The sequence below is a fragment of the Manis pentadactyla genome, chromosome 12, assembly GCF_030020395.1.
Source record: "Manis pentadactyla isolate mManPen7 chromosome 12, mManPen7.hap1, whole genome shotgun sequence".
Taxonomy (NCBI): domain Eukaryota; kingdom Metazoa; phylum Chordata; class Mammalia; order Pholidota; family Manidae; genus Manis; species Manis pentadactyla.
The window spans coordinates 22,928,374-22,941,784 of NC_080030.1; positions in this window are offsets into that span (position 1 = coordinate 22,928,374).

Consider the following 13,411-nt stretch of genomic DNA (forward strand, 5'->3'; position numbering starts at 1 on the left):
TGTGTCTTCATGGCTGCTTTATTGTGTATTGATTGGCCATATATATGTGAGTTTATATCTGGGATCTCTATTCTGTTCTATTGCTCTATGGGTCTGTTCTTGTGCTTTGTATTATAGATTGACATCAGGGAGTGTAATACTGCCAGCTTTCTTCTTCTTTCTCAGGATTGCTTTGGCTACTGAAGGTCTTTTGTGGTTCCATATGAATTTGAGGATTATTTGCCCTCTGTTTCAACAATAGTTGAAATTAGACTCAGGTCTTGAATTGAAGGAAATACTGAAGAACTGTTCCTCTGGGGGAGAATAGAAACATAACAAATGCAATGCAGGATGATACAAAAATAATTCAAAATTTCAGTTTATGTCATAATTAAAAATATTAAGGTGAAAATGTAGAATAAAATGGAAAATTAATAAGTGATTCTATAGTACATTTATTTGATGAATACATAATCACATCTCACAAATGTATCATTTGAGAGTGCTTCATAGACTGGGGCAAAGCAATTACACCATAAATATTTGAGATAGCTGTATTACAAAACATGAATAAATACTGCTGTTTTATGAAATTTAATGAGAACCTTATTTGTAGCAGCCAAGACATAGTAGTAAGTTGTTTCCATTTTTAGCTGGGTCAAAAAAGAAAAGTGGCTTGTATATAGAATGGATTTATACTCAGGCATAAAAAGGATTGAAATCTTGTTATTGGCAATAATGTGGAAGGATGTAGAGGGTATTATGCTTAGTGAAATAAGCCAGGTGAAGAAAGACAAATACCATATGATCCATTTAAATAAAAAATCTAAAAAACATAACAAATAATTAAAAATAAAATAAAATAAAACAGAAACAAACTCGTTAGTACAGAGAATAAACTGGTGATTGCCAGAGGAGAATGGCTAGGGTGAAGGAAAAATAGATGAAGGGGATTAGGGGCACAAGATTCCATTATAAAATAAATAAATCATTTAGGTGAAAAGTACAGTATACGGACTATTGTCTATGACAGTTCAGGCTTTACTGGCAGATGGTGACAGGTTCATCATGGTGACCATTTCTTCATATAAATGTCAAAGTACTATGTATAAAAATTCATAAAATACCTAGGAAAATATGTAACCAATGGTGAAAGAACTATACTCTAAAAAATAGATTATTGATAAAAATAAATTGAACAGCACAATAAGAAAAGATAAATAGACATTCTCGTGGGTAAAATGAGCTGATATTGTTAAAATGGCCATACTACCCAAAATAATCTACATGTTCATGCAATGCCTATCAAAATACCAAAGGAAAATATCAGAGAACTAAAGCAAATAATTCTGACATTTAGATGCAACCACCAGAGATCCTGAATTGCCAAAATCATCCTGGAAAAGAGCAAAGCGGAGGATATCAAGCTCCTGGATTTCAAGCTGTATAACAAAGTTACAGCAATCCAAAAAGTATGGTGGTGGTGAAAAAGTAGATTCCCAGATCAATGGAAAAGAATAGACAACCCAGAAATAAACCCATGCCTATACACAGTCAAATAAGATGTGATAAAAGTGACAGGAATATACAAGTGAGAAAGGATTATCTCTTCAATAAATTGTGTTGGGAAAACCAGAGAGCTATATGCAAAAGATTGAAAATCATTCTCTGTCTTCCACCATTTTCAAAAATACCTCAGAAAGGAATGAAGATTTATTATATCCTCTGAAAATATGTAGCGGTTAGATAAAAAACACAGTAAACTTACGAACATCACAAATGGCCATTTATGAAAGATGGTGGTAGTCAAAAAATCACTAATAATCAGCCTGAAAAATTTTCAAGGTATATAATTTACCAGAATCAAATTGAGGTTTTTAGTAATGAGACCATATCAGTATGTTCTTACACTAAACCTGGATGTAACATAAATACGAAATTGTTTGAGAGGTATTTCAAATGAGCATTCACACTCTCCAAAGTCAGAGGAAGGAATCTGCTGTAAAAATCATCACAGATCATGTAACTGCAGTCTCTCTGGGCTGAAATGAAATGAGAAGCATTGTTACAATATACGGCATTTTATCTCTAATTGAACAGGCCCAGAGGACCATTTCCAGGGACACCAGGGAAAGTGACAGCGAGAGAGCCGGAGGGCGGCGCCCACCACGGTGACGTCAGGTCACGTGCCCCGGGCCGACGAGATCCGTCACTGGCCGCAGGGGAACCGTGCTCGTCTCCCAGTCCACAGTTCACCCGAAGGGAAATGTGTAACAAATTGAAAAGAATTCCAGGTTCTTTAAAAATAGGTGAGGACCTCGGACGTGGTGAACATCACCGCGTTTCCCCTCACACAGCGGGAGACAGACAAGCAGCGAGAAGAAGGATTCGCTGGGTCACACGGGACGTTGGCATTTGAATCCCAGCTCGTGAGCATGAACACAGGGGCTTTGCAAGGTTGCAGGAGAAAAGGTGAGAGAAATGAGCCTCCTTGGCCTGCGCTGACTGTGGAGGTGTAAATGATTTTAATGATGACAGGTAGCTTTTAAAAGGGGCCGACATGCAATATTTATATTATTTTGATGGACTCACTTTATTTACTTCAATATTTGTTCCTCTGATTTTTCTAGTGTAAGACTAAACACTATTCTTACACTAGAAAGAGTAAAACTGGGCATGTGTTATAAACACAGACTAGCTAATTCTAATAGAAATAAATATGTAAGGGTTGTGGTCATTGTCCCATGACTCTGAGGCCGTATGCAGGGGCATATCTCCTGAAGGGGTGTTTATCCCAGTGTCTCAGTCAAGAAGAAGTATAAGGGTGCATGATATAACAATATGTTAACACAGATATGGAGCTAAATTTATCATATGTATTTTTAAAAAGAACAAACTCACTAAACATCCTTACCAGGAAACCTAAGATCATTTTTTCAATAATAAATTAACATGCATAGAGAATAATTTGGTAATTGTGATCATACACAGATAGTGAGATCCATGTCTCCTGCTGTATTATGCATGAATAACAAATATTTCAGCTCGCTTAGCCTGCCTTATCTTGTATAATAAAGTCATAGCACCAGAACTTAACCGAACATTTGCCCAAGTGGTACAGATGGGACATATACTCAAAGTAACAAGAATGTGCCTAGCACGTGCTTGAATATCATCAATACTATTATATACTTCAATAAATAAACTCTCCTTATGTAGAAATAGATATTTCACGTGAGTACAATCCAACCTCTTTATTTTGTAACTGAAAGAACTAGATACAGACAGTAAAAGAAAAACGGGTAAGCAGAAAACACATTGATTACAAGGCTTATTAGAAAAATGCATCGCTGGTCATTTCAGTTATAACATTGTGACTTTATATTTGCCTTTAATTTTGGTCCAGTGCATTTATATTTTTGACTTTGTAATTTTGGTCACAAATAGGGCACTGGATGAACCTTAAGAAAAACTATAAACTTTTTAAATATTATATACATTCAGATGCTAAGTATGTCATCTGAAAAGCACTTAATCATGAGTAATGAAGGAAAAGTGTACAAAGATACAACTTTTGGAAGAAATAATTCCAAAAATACACACAATGACTCTGAATATTAATTCCATAAAAACCAATTGCATCTTCTTGCAGACTCCTGAGAAGCCTACCTTCTGCCCAATAGTGCATCCAAGGCAGCTGTCCTGCTCACAGCACAGTGGGCATCTCGGCGTCACAATGCTGGCCTGCTGCAAACAGCAGGAGACAGATGTGTGCCTCATTCAGCCTCAGATGATTTTCCCTCATCTGGCAAAACACCCATCAGAGGAGACGATTTAAAGTGGCCCTTAGGTGAAGAGATAGATTACCATTTCCTGGGAGAGACACTGTGTCTTAGATTACCACAGTAATCTCCTCGGATGACTTGTATGTCACACGTGTAATATGGGCTTAATAATGAAATATGCAGCTCATTCAATGTATATGCAATTCTGTCGCATATTGAGAGTGACACAGTAAGAGGTTCATAAGGCTAACATGCACTTAGAAAGAGTAAAACTGGGCATGTGTTATAAACACAGACTAGCTAATTCTAATAGAAATGAATATGTACTAATGGAAGCCTTGAAGACTTAGAAAGAAACTGCTGTCTGTCCTTACCTTCTCTTGTCCCACACCAGGTGAACAGAGTGGAGGACATGACCAGCCACACAGCACTGATGGGATGCCTCATCCTGGAATTCTCTGACTCCGGGGAGCTCCAGGTTGTGTATGCCTTTCTGTTCTTGCTGATTTATGCCACATCTCTGCTAGGGAATCTCCTCATCATCATCCTTGTCACCTTGGACCACTGTCTTCAGACCCCATGTACTTCTTCCTGAGGAACTTATCATTCCTTGATGCTTGTCTCATTTCCGTCACAGTTCCAAACCTATTCTGGGCTCTGTAACCCACAGGAGCCTCATTTCTCTCCCAGGATATGTAGCACAGGTCTTGCTGGTGTCTCACCTCACAGCATCTGAGCTGTCCATTCTAACGGGCATGTCTTATGACCGCTGTGTGGCCGTCTGTCACCACTGTGCTATGACACCATCATGAGCAGGGCCGTCTGTGTGAGGATGTTGCTGCCTCTTGGTTCACTGGGAGTCTCTTTGGAGTCTTATACTCAGCTGGAACACTTTCTTTATGTTTTTGTGACTCCAGAATAGTCCCTCAGTTTTCCTGTGATGTGTACTCCCTCCTGAAATTTTCTTGTTCAAAAACACACATTGCCATTGATATTACTGTAGTGTCTATTGTCATATTTGGAATGTTCTGTTTAGTTTGTATTGGTTATCCATATATTTGTATTTTCAATATACTGTTCAAGAAGCAGTCATTACAAGGGAAGTCAAAAGCCTTCTCCACCTGTCTGTGCCATCTCATAGTGGTGATGACATTTATTTAACAGCCACCAGTGCCCATCTGCAGCCTGTTCCTGATTCCCCACATCTTGTAGATTTTTTTATTGACTGTATTCTATGTTGTATTGCCTCTTTCTTTGAATCCCATAATACATATCCTAAGAAACAAGGACATCAAGGCAGCTTTGGGGATGAGTCTATGGAAACTTTATCATTACAGGTTTTACAGGACAACCAATAGAACTACTGCATAGCAGGATTAGACTCTATTTTTCCAAGTTCATAAGGATTTTGTGACCTAGTGTAAATACTTTAGTAACTCTATTAAATGATGTGTTATTTTACTTAAAGGTACCAGAATAGGGTTCGTGATTATTAGTCAACTGTGATTATCTCTGAACATTTGATAAGATAAATACTTGTTACTTAAAGAACACTTTACTAAAATCAGCTTCAGAAACACTGTGTACATCCCTGAAGAGCCTGTCACGTTTTCCCTGCCCTCATCACTGACACCTGTGGATATGATATCTTCCTTGGCTAATGTGACTTTGAGGGTATGGTTAAACTAAGGAGCTTGAGATGTGGAGATTTTACTGGAGTTTCCAGATTTACTTAATGTAGTCATATAAACACTTAAACGTGAATGGTGTTTTAGCCATTTAGCAGTAACAAAATTTAATGGATAATCACAAAATACCCAACAGAGGAAAGTCAATGACTGGAAGGCCACACCTGTGAATTCTACCAAACATGTAAGGAAGAGCTAATACCTATCCTTCTTAAATTATTCCAGAAAGTAGAAGAAGAGGATGTATGTCTGAACTAATCCTCTCAGGCCAGCATCATCCTAATACAAAAGCCCAAGACACCACAAATAAGAAAAGTATAGACCAATATCCCTGATGAAAATAGATGAAAAATCTTCAACAAAATATAAACAAACACAATTTAAAAATTCATCAAAAGGGTCATTCTTCACAATCACGTGGAATTTATTCCAGAGGTGCAAGAAGAGTACAGCATTCATGAATCAGTGTGATGCCCCACATGAACACAAGGAAGGATAAACACCATACAACCATCACAATAGATGCTAAAACACACTGAATGAAACTAATATCCATTCACAATAAAACTCTATATCAAGTGGGTACCAAGGGGACATACCTCAACAAAATAAAGGCCATATGTACAAACCCACAGCAAACATACTCAAACTGAAAGCTTTTCCTCTAAAATCAGAGAGCAAACAAGGATACCCACTCTCATCACTTTCATTCAACATAACACTGGAAGTCTTGGGGGCAGCAATCAGAAAATAAAAAGCATCAGTATTTGTAAGGAAGAAGTTAGATTACTTACAGATGACATGATAGTATATGTAGAAAACTCATAAAATTCCACACACACACAAAAAAAAATTAGAACTAATTAATGTATTAAGTCACAGTATGCCAAATCTAAACATAGAAATCATTTGCATTCTTATAAACTAACAATGAAGAAGCAGAAGAAAAATCAAGAGAAAATTCCATTCACAATTGCAAAAAGTAAAGAAGTCTCTGCCCCTCTGAAGGAAGATGAAAGTGCGAGATTGCCTGTTCATAAGGGCCACCTCGCTCGCTAGGGATGAAATATGACATGACCCAGTAATTCCACCCCTAGGACTTAACCCAAAGAAAACATAATCCTAGATTTGAAAAGATACATGCACCACCATGTTTATTGCCACATTATTTGCAAAAGCCAAGATATGGAAGCAACCACAGTGTCCATAAATAGATGACTGGTTGTACATATACACAAAGGAATATTATTCAGCCATAAGAAAGAAAGAAATCTTGCCATTTGCAACAACATGGATGGACATAGATGATATTATGTTAAGTGAAATAAGTCAGGGAGATAAAGACAAATACCATGTGATTTCACTTATTTGCTTAATAAAAAAATGAAAAAGACAAATGAATAAAAGAGCAGTAGACTCACAGACACTGATGAATGACTGGTGGTTACTATCGTGGAAGGGGAAACGGGCAAACGTGGCACAAAAGTTCTCAATCATAATGTAATTTGGTCAGGGAGACAGGAGTGCAGCATGGGAAACACAGCCAGCGATCCTCTGACATCTCTTGTGTGGACAAATACTGGCTGCACTGTTCAGGGTGAGGGTTTGACAATATGATTCACTGTTGAATCACTGTGCTGTATACTTGAAACCAATATGAGTGTATATCAATAAAAAAAGATACTAAAATACCCACAATGAGCTATCCCCTCACCCCTGTCATAATGGATACCTTCTAAAAAGAAGGCATAACTGTGTGAGCAAAAATGTGGGAAAAGGAAACATTTGCACAATGGTGCTCAGAATGTAAATTGGTACAGCTGCTATGGAAAATGGTATGGAGCTTATTTTAAATTTTATTTAATAACTAACAGATGATTCCACATTTCCACTTTTGTGTGTTTACCCAGAGAAAATGTAAACATTAATTTGAAAATGTTATGCAGTCCTATGCTCATTGTGACATTATTGTTAATAGCCAAGATATGGTAGGAACTTGTTCCCACAGATAGATAATTGGATAAAGACAATGTAGTTTATATATATATTTAACTAACTGTAAAAATGAAATAATATCATTTACAACAACATGGATGGCCCTAGAGTATACTAGGATAAATGAGATATGTGAGACTGTTCAAGAGAATAACATATGATTTAACATAAATTTGTAATCTAAGAAATATACCAAATGATGAAGCAAAATGAAATAAAACAGACACATCCTCATCATTACAGAGAACAATCTCGTGTTTTCCACAGGTGAGGGTTGTGAGTGCTTGTAAAGGAGGTGGAGGGGAATAAGAGGCACAAGGGGAATAATAAATCATGGGTATGTGAACTACAGTATAGGGAATATTGCCTGTAACATTTTACTGAAATACAGTTGATACAGAATACTGCATTTGTTTCAAGTATATAATATAGTGTTTCAATAGTTTATCTACAATTATGAAATTCTCCCAAAATTAGTATAGTTACTATCTGTCATCATTGAAAGACATTATGCTTTTATTTACTATATTCTCCATGCTGTACTTTCATCCCAATGACTAATTTATAACTGAAATATTTGTGCCTCTTTGTGTCCTTCACATATTTCATCCACATCCTCCTACCCTGTGCTCACAGTAGATTTCAGTTTCTACTCTGGGATAATGAGTCTATTTCTGTTTAGTTCATTTTTTTTTGTATTGTTTCTTTGGTTCCATGTGTAACTGAAATCTATTCTCAGGTTTCTTCTATTTCTTTTTTCCTTTCCATTATTATGGAGAAATGACCGACATGCATCACTGTATAAGTTTAAGCTGTGCATCATGATAGTTTGATTTGCATATTGTGGATCGATGACCAAAACAGGTTTAGTTAACATCCATCATGTCATAGATACCATAGGAAGGAAAGAAAAAATTCCTTTTGTGATGAGAACTCTCAGGATCTACTGGTCTCCTCACAATTACAGAATCCAGACCCCATATTTTCTTTTAATTTTTGTCAAGTGCATTTAATTTTTGGCAATGTAATAGTGCCACAAAAAGAATATTGAATGAGGAATTAGATGTACTGTCCTGTCTTTTCATGGTTGGCTCACTTTGTCATTGTTTCTGGTATTACTCTTTTCATCATTCATGAACCTGTAGCATTCATGAAAGATGCTGGGAGTCAGAGAGGAGCAGAGGCACAGAATGAATAGGATGGCAAGACATCATTAAGGAAGATACATATTTATTTCCCCCAGAGTGAAATAAAATAGGAAATAAAGTACACAGAGCTTTATACAATATTTTTTTTCTTTTTGGTGAGGCCCACCGTTTCCAATGATATACCCATGAAAAGTAAGAGCATGAGACCTGGAGTGTGATTCACAACGGATTCCTGCAGGGCTTACATACCACTGGCTGCTCCGGGCCAGTAAGGTCTCCTACAGAACTGCACTCACGGTCCCCAGGACAGTGATGCTTGCCTCTCAACCCACAGATTTCCCAAAGGACGATGTTTCACAAACTGAACAGGAGTTCAGGTTCTTTAAAAATACAAGAAGAGGGCTCGTACAAGATGAACTTTATCTCATTCTCTCTCAAACCATGGAAAAGAAAGAAGTAATGAGCAAGATGAAACATTGGGTTTCAAGGAATTAGCATTTTGAATCCCAGCCAGTGAGTATAAACACTGAGCTTTCTAAGGATGCAGGAGAAGAGATGGAGCGAATGACCATCCTTGGTCTGCATATGACCAGGTAGGTGCAAAGACTTTTAATATGGAAAGGTAGCTTTTAAGGAGCTGATACATCTATTCTTTCTTAGAAGAGTATCTATTCTTTCAAAATATTAACTTTAATGACTTAGCACTTATTCCTCAGATTTTCTAGAATGAGATTATAGAATGATATCAAAAGTGTCACAGCCTTTGCTCTATAGCATATATAACACTATATGTTTTCTGTATACTGTAGGTAAGGTTATCCAAATGTTCATAATCAAGATATGTGAGAAATCATTATTCTCACATCATGGATAAACAGGGACATGTATCTAAACAATCATTTTTATAAAACAATAAAGATAGGCTCATTAACCGTCATTTTTATAAAACAATAAAGAGGCTCATTAACATCTGCTAACAGGAAAGCACACATCTAAAATTGTTTTGAAATTTTAATTATGTTGCATATTAAAAACCATGGTAAGTGAGATCACATGCCGATGTTTAAGAGGCCCATCTTGTCTGCCCTTTCATCCATGCAACTATCATATATTATGATTAACCTCTCCTTTGAACTTGATTTTCTTCCCCCTGCAGATTATTGATGGTAAACTTCTTTTTTATGTGTCTGAGGGTCCTATCTAAGTGGAATAAGAAAAAGAAAGAATACCATATGGTTTCACTTATTTGTGGAACCTGAATAAAACAAAATAAACCAACAACAAATAGAATCATAAACAGTGAATGGACAGATGGTTACCTTTGGAGGGGGACAAGGGACAGGCTAAGGGGGTGAAGGGGATAAAGATGTACAAACTTCAAATTATAAAATTATTTAAAAACAGGGATGGAAGTACACCCTCAGGAATATATAACTCAAAATATTGGTAAATCATTGTATGGGGACAGATGGTAACTGCATTAGCATGGTGAATATAAAATAATGTACATAATGGATGAATCACTGAATTGTTTACCTGAAACCAATGCTGTTTATATGCTATATTTCAATAATATGTTTAAACAATAAAATAAAAGCTACTACTTTTACAAATATTATTCAGTGACTACTTTCTCTCCTTTTGAGCTGCTTTAATAATTGAATTTGTTATACAAATGTCATTTTAGAAAATTCTGCTAGTGAGTCAGGAAAATTTTGATAAGACACTGACTCAATAAATAAGTCCACCCCATAAAACAGAATAATGTTTGAATATTCAGTATCAAGTCACTCATTGTACATGCCATCCAAACATTTACTACCTGCAACAAAATGAGAGGTTCTTAACCACAACATGCATTTAAGGAGAGTGAGAATGTGCATGTCTTAGTAATACAATCTAGATGAACTTAAACAGAAATGAAAAAGTAGTAATGGAAGGGATAAAGACTTTGCAAGAACCTTATATGACTCCTTACCTTCTTTTGTCCCATGTTAGGTGAACAGAGTTGAGGACATGACCAACCTCACGGCACTGATGGGATTCTTCCTCATGGAATTCTCTGACTCCAGGGAGCTCCAGATCTCCCTTGCCTTTCTGTTCCTGTTCATTTATGTGGCATCCCTCCTGGGGAACCTCATTATCATCCTTGTCACCTTGGACCACTGTCTTCACACCCCCATTTTTCCCAGTACTTCTTCCTGAGGAACTTATTCTTTGATGCTTGTCTCATTTCCATCACTGCTCCAAAATTTGTTCTGGACTCTCTCTCTCTCTCACAGAAGCCTCATTTCTTTCCCAGGACGCCGATTACAGGTCTTGTTCATGGTTCACTTTGCTGCATGTGAACTCTTCATCCTGACAGCCATGTCCTATGACCGCTATGCAGCCATCTGTCTCCCACTGCATTATGACATCATGATGAGCAGGGCCGTGTGTGTGAAGATGGCAGCTGCCTCCTGGATCTTTGGGGGCATCTTTGGGGTCTTGTACTCAGCTGGAACCTTCCCTTTATCTTTCTGTGGCTCCAGAAATCGCCCTCAGTTTTTATGTGATGTCCCCTCCCTACTGAAGATCTCTTGCTCAGAGATACACACTGCCACTGATGTTAACATTGCAATTGGGCTTATATATGGACTTTTCTGTTTAGTTTCTATAGGTTATACATATGTTTCCATTTTCAATATAGTGCTGAGGATGCCATCCTTGCAAGGATGGTCAAAAGCCTTCTCCACCTGCCTGCCCCATCTCACAGTTGTGATGAATTTTCTTATAACAGGTGCCACTGCCTATCTGAAGCCTATTCCTGATTCACCACATCTTGTGGATTTTTTAGTGTCTGTGTTCTATGCTGTGTTACCTTCATGTTTGAATCCAGTAATATACAGTCTAAGAAACAAGGAAATCAAGACAGCTTTAGGGAAGTTTGTATGGCAACGTTATCATTATATATTTTATGAGAAAAAGAATAGAACTACTACACAGAAAGATTAAATTTTACTTTTTAGACATGCTTTGGATTTTCATTATCTAGTGTAAATACTTAAATATCTCTATTAAAATAATATTTTATTTCAATATACAAGAATATGGTTCATATTTATTATTTAACTGTGTCTCAGATTGTTTCAAACATATTTATTACTTACTTAGAGTGTGCTATATAAGTCAGACTTCAGACTCACTGCTGTGAGCCCCAGAAGAGAATAGGAAAGATGGTGCAATCATTGGTACCTGTGAATATGACGACTTGCATGGCTAATGTGAATTTGAGGATATGATTAATTTAAGGAGGTTGAGATGGGGGATTTAGCCAGATTTCTAGACAGGAGTAACATAGTCATATAAACACCTAAGTGTATAAGGACCTTTATAAGCCATGTTAATGAGAGATTGTCTATGGAAGAAGGAAGATCTTTCATTGATGGCTTTAAAGATTGAAGTAGTCATGGCTAAGGAACATTGACAATCTATAGAGGATGGAAAATATAAGGAAATGGACTTCCAGTAGAACTCTAGAAAAAAATGCAACCATGTCAGCTACTCCTAGATTTTCACTCCAAGTGACCTGGCTTGGGTTTCTAAAAGGCAGCACTCTACAACAGTAAAATTGCTTCAAGCCACAGAATGTGACAATTTGTTAAAGCAGTCAAGAAAGTAAGCCTAAAATCCTTGTCCATGTACAGTTTTTTAAATAAGAATTTCTGATGTGAACAGGTATGATGACTGAGTCTAGGTGAAAAATAATGAATACAAAACAAGCACAATTCTACTTACTATCAAAAATTTTATAATTTTGCAGAAAACTTAATTTTTTTAGCCTATTTTTGCATTACTCACTATTGTAATAAATAAGAAAATAATATGTTTGTTTTCATTTATAGCTTTAGTGTGCTGTTGGACTTTGTTAACTGAATTGTGAATAAAAGGTTATTCAACAAAATCAACATTTATCTACTGAATTTCTTCATATAATAAAGTTCCTAATTCCTGTTATGTTGTTATTCATATCAAATACATTAAAATTAGTGTTTTGGTTGTACAATTATTTTTATTTTCACAAGTTAAAGTTGCCTTCAACTTAATTTCTAATGCTCTTTAAAATATTAAAATTGAAATTAATATATATCTCATACTATGTGTGGATTGGTTAAAACCAGCAGAATTTTTTTGCTTAACCTTTCATTAAAACCCTGCAAACTGAGATCAGCTCTTGGATGAGGTTTATTTTTGTGGGGAGACACAGCTTATATATTTACTGGAATAATTGAAGAATTTCACTTCTGTTTTCATATTCAGTAACTATTTATTGTTCAAATTCTTGGAGGGGTGTAAAAAAACAATTCATTTGTCATAGGACAAGATACAGGAAGTAAATCTGAGCTATTTTTTCACATGGTTTGATTGTTAAAATTTTGGTTTAAAAAAAGAGAGGCACCTTGGGTGCCCTTCTGGCTGGGGCCAGCAGGACATTTCCAGGTTGCCAGTATCCTCAGGTCTGTGACATTCATTTTCTCTTCTGATACCATATTCTCATCCATACTTATTTCAATGAGAATCTTTTTGAACTTTATTATTTTAATTATATGGAATTTGTTTTCATACTTTATTTGCTATATGGCATCTACCATTAATCTCAATACCATTGTTAACCTAGATATGATGTATTGGACAAACCATATTTTAATCCTGATTTGGGCCACCTGATATGCCATATATTTAATCATTACATGAAAATGGAACCCTTTTGATTCTCTGAGCAAATGAATTAATACATTGATTTATTTAACATGTCATAAAACAACTACCTCCACAA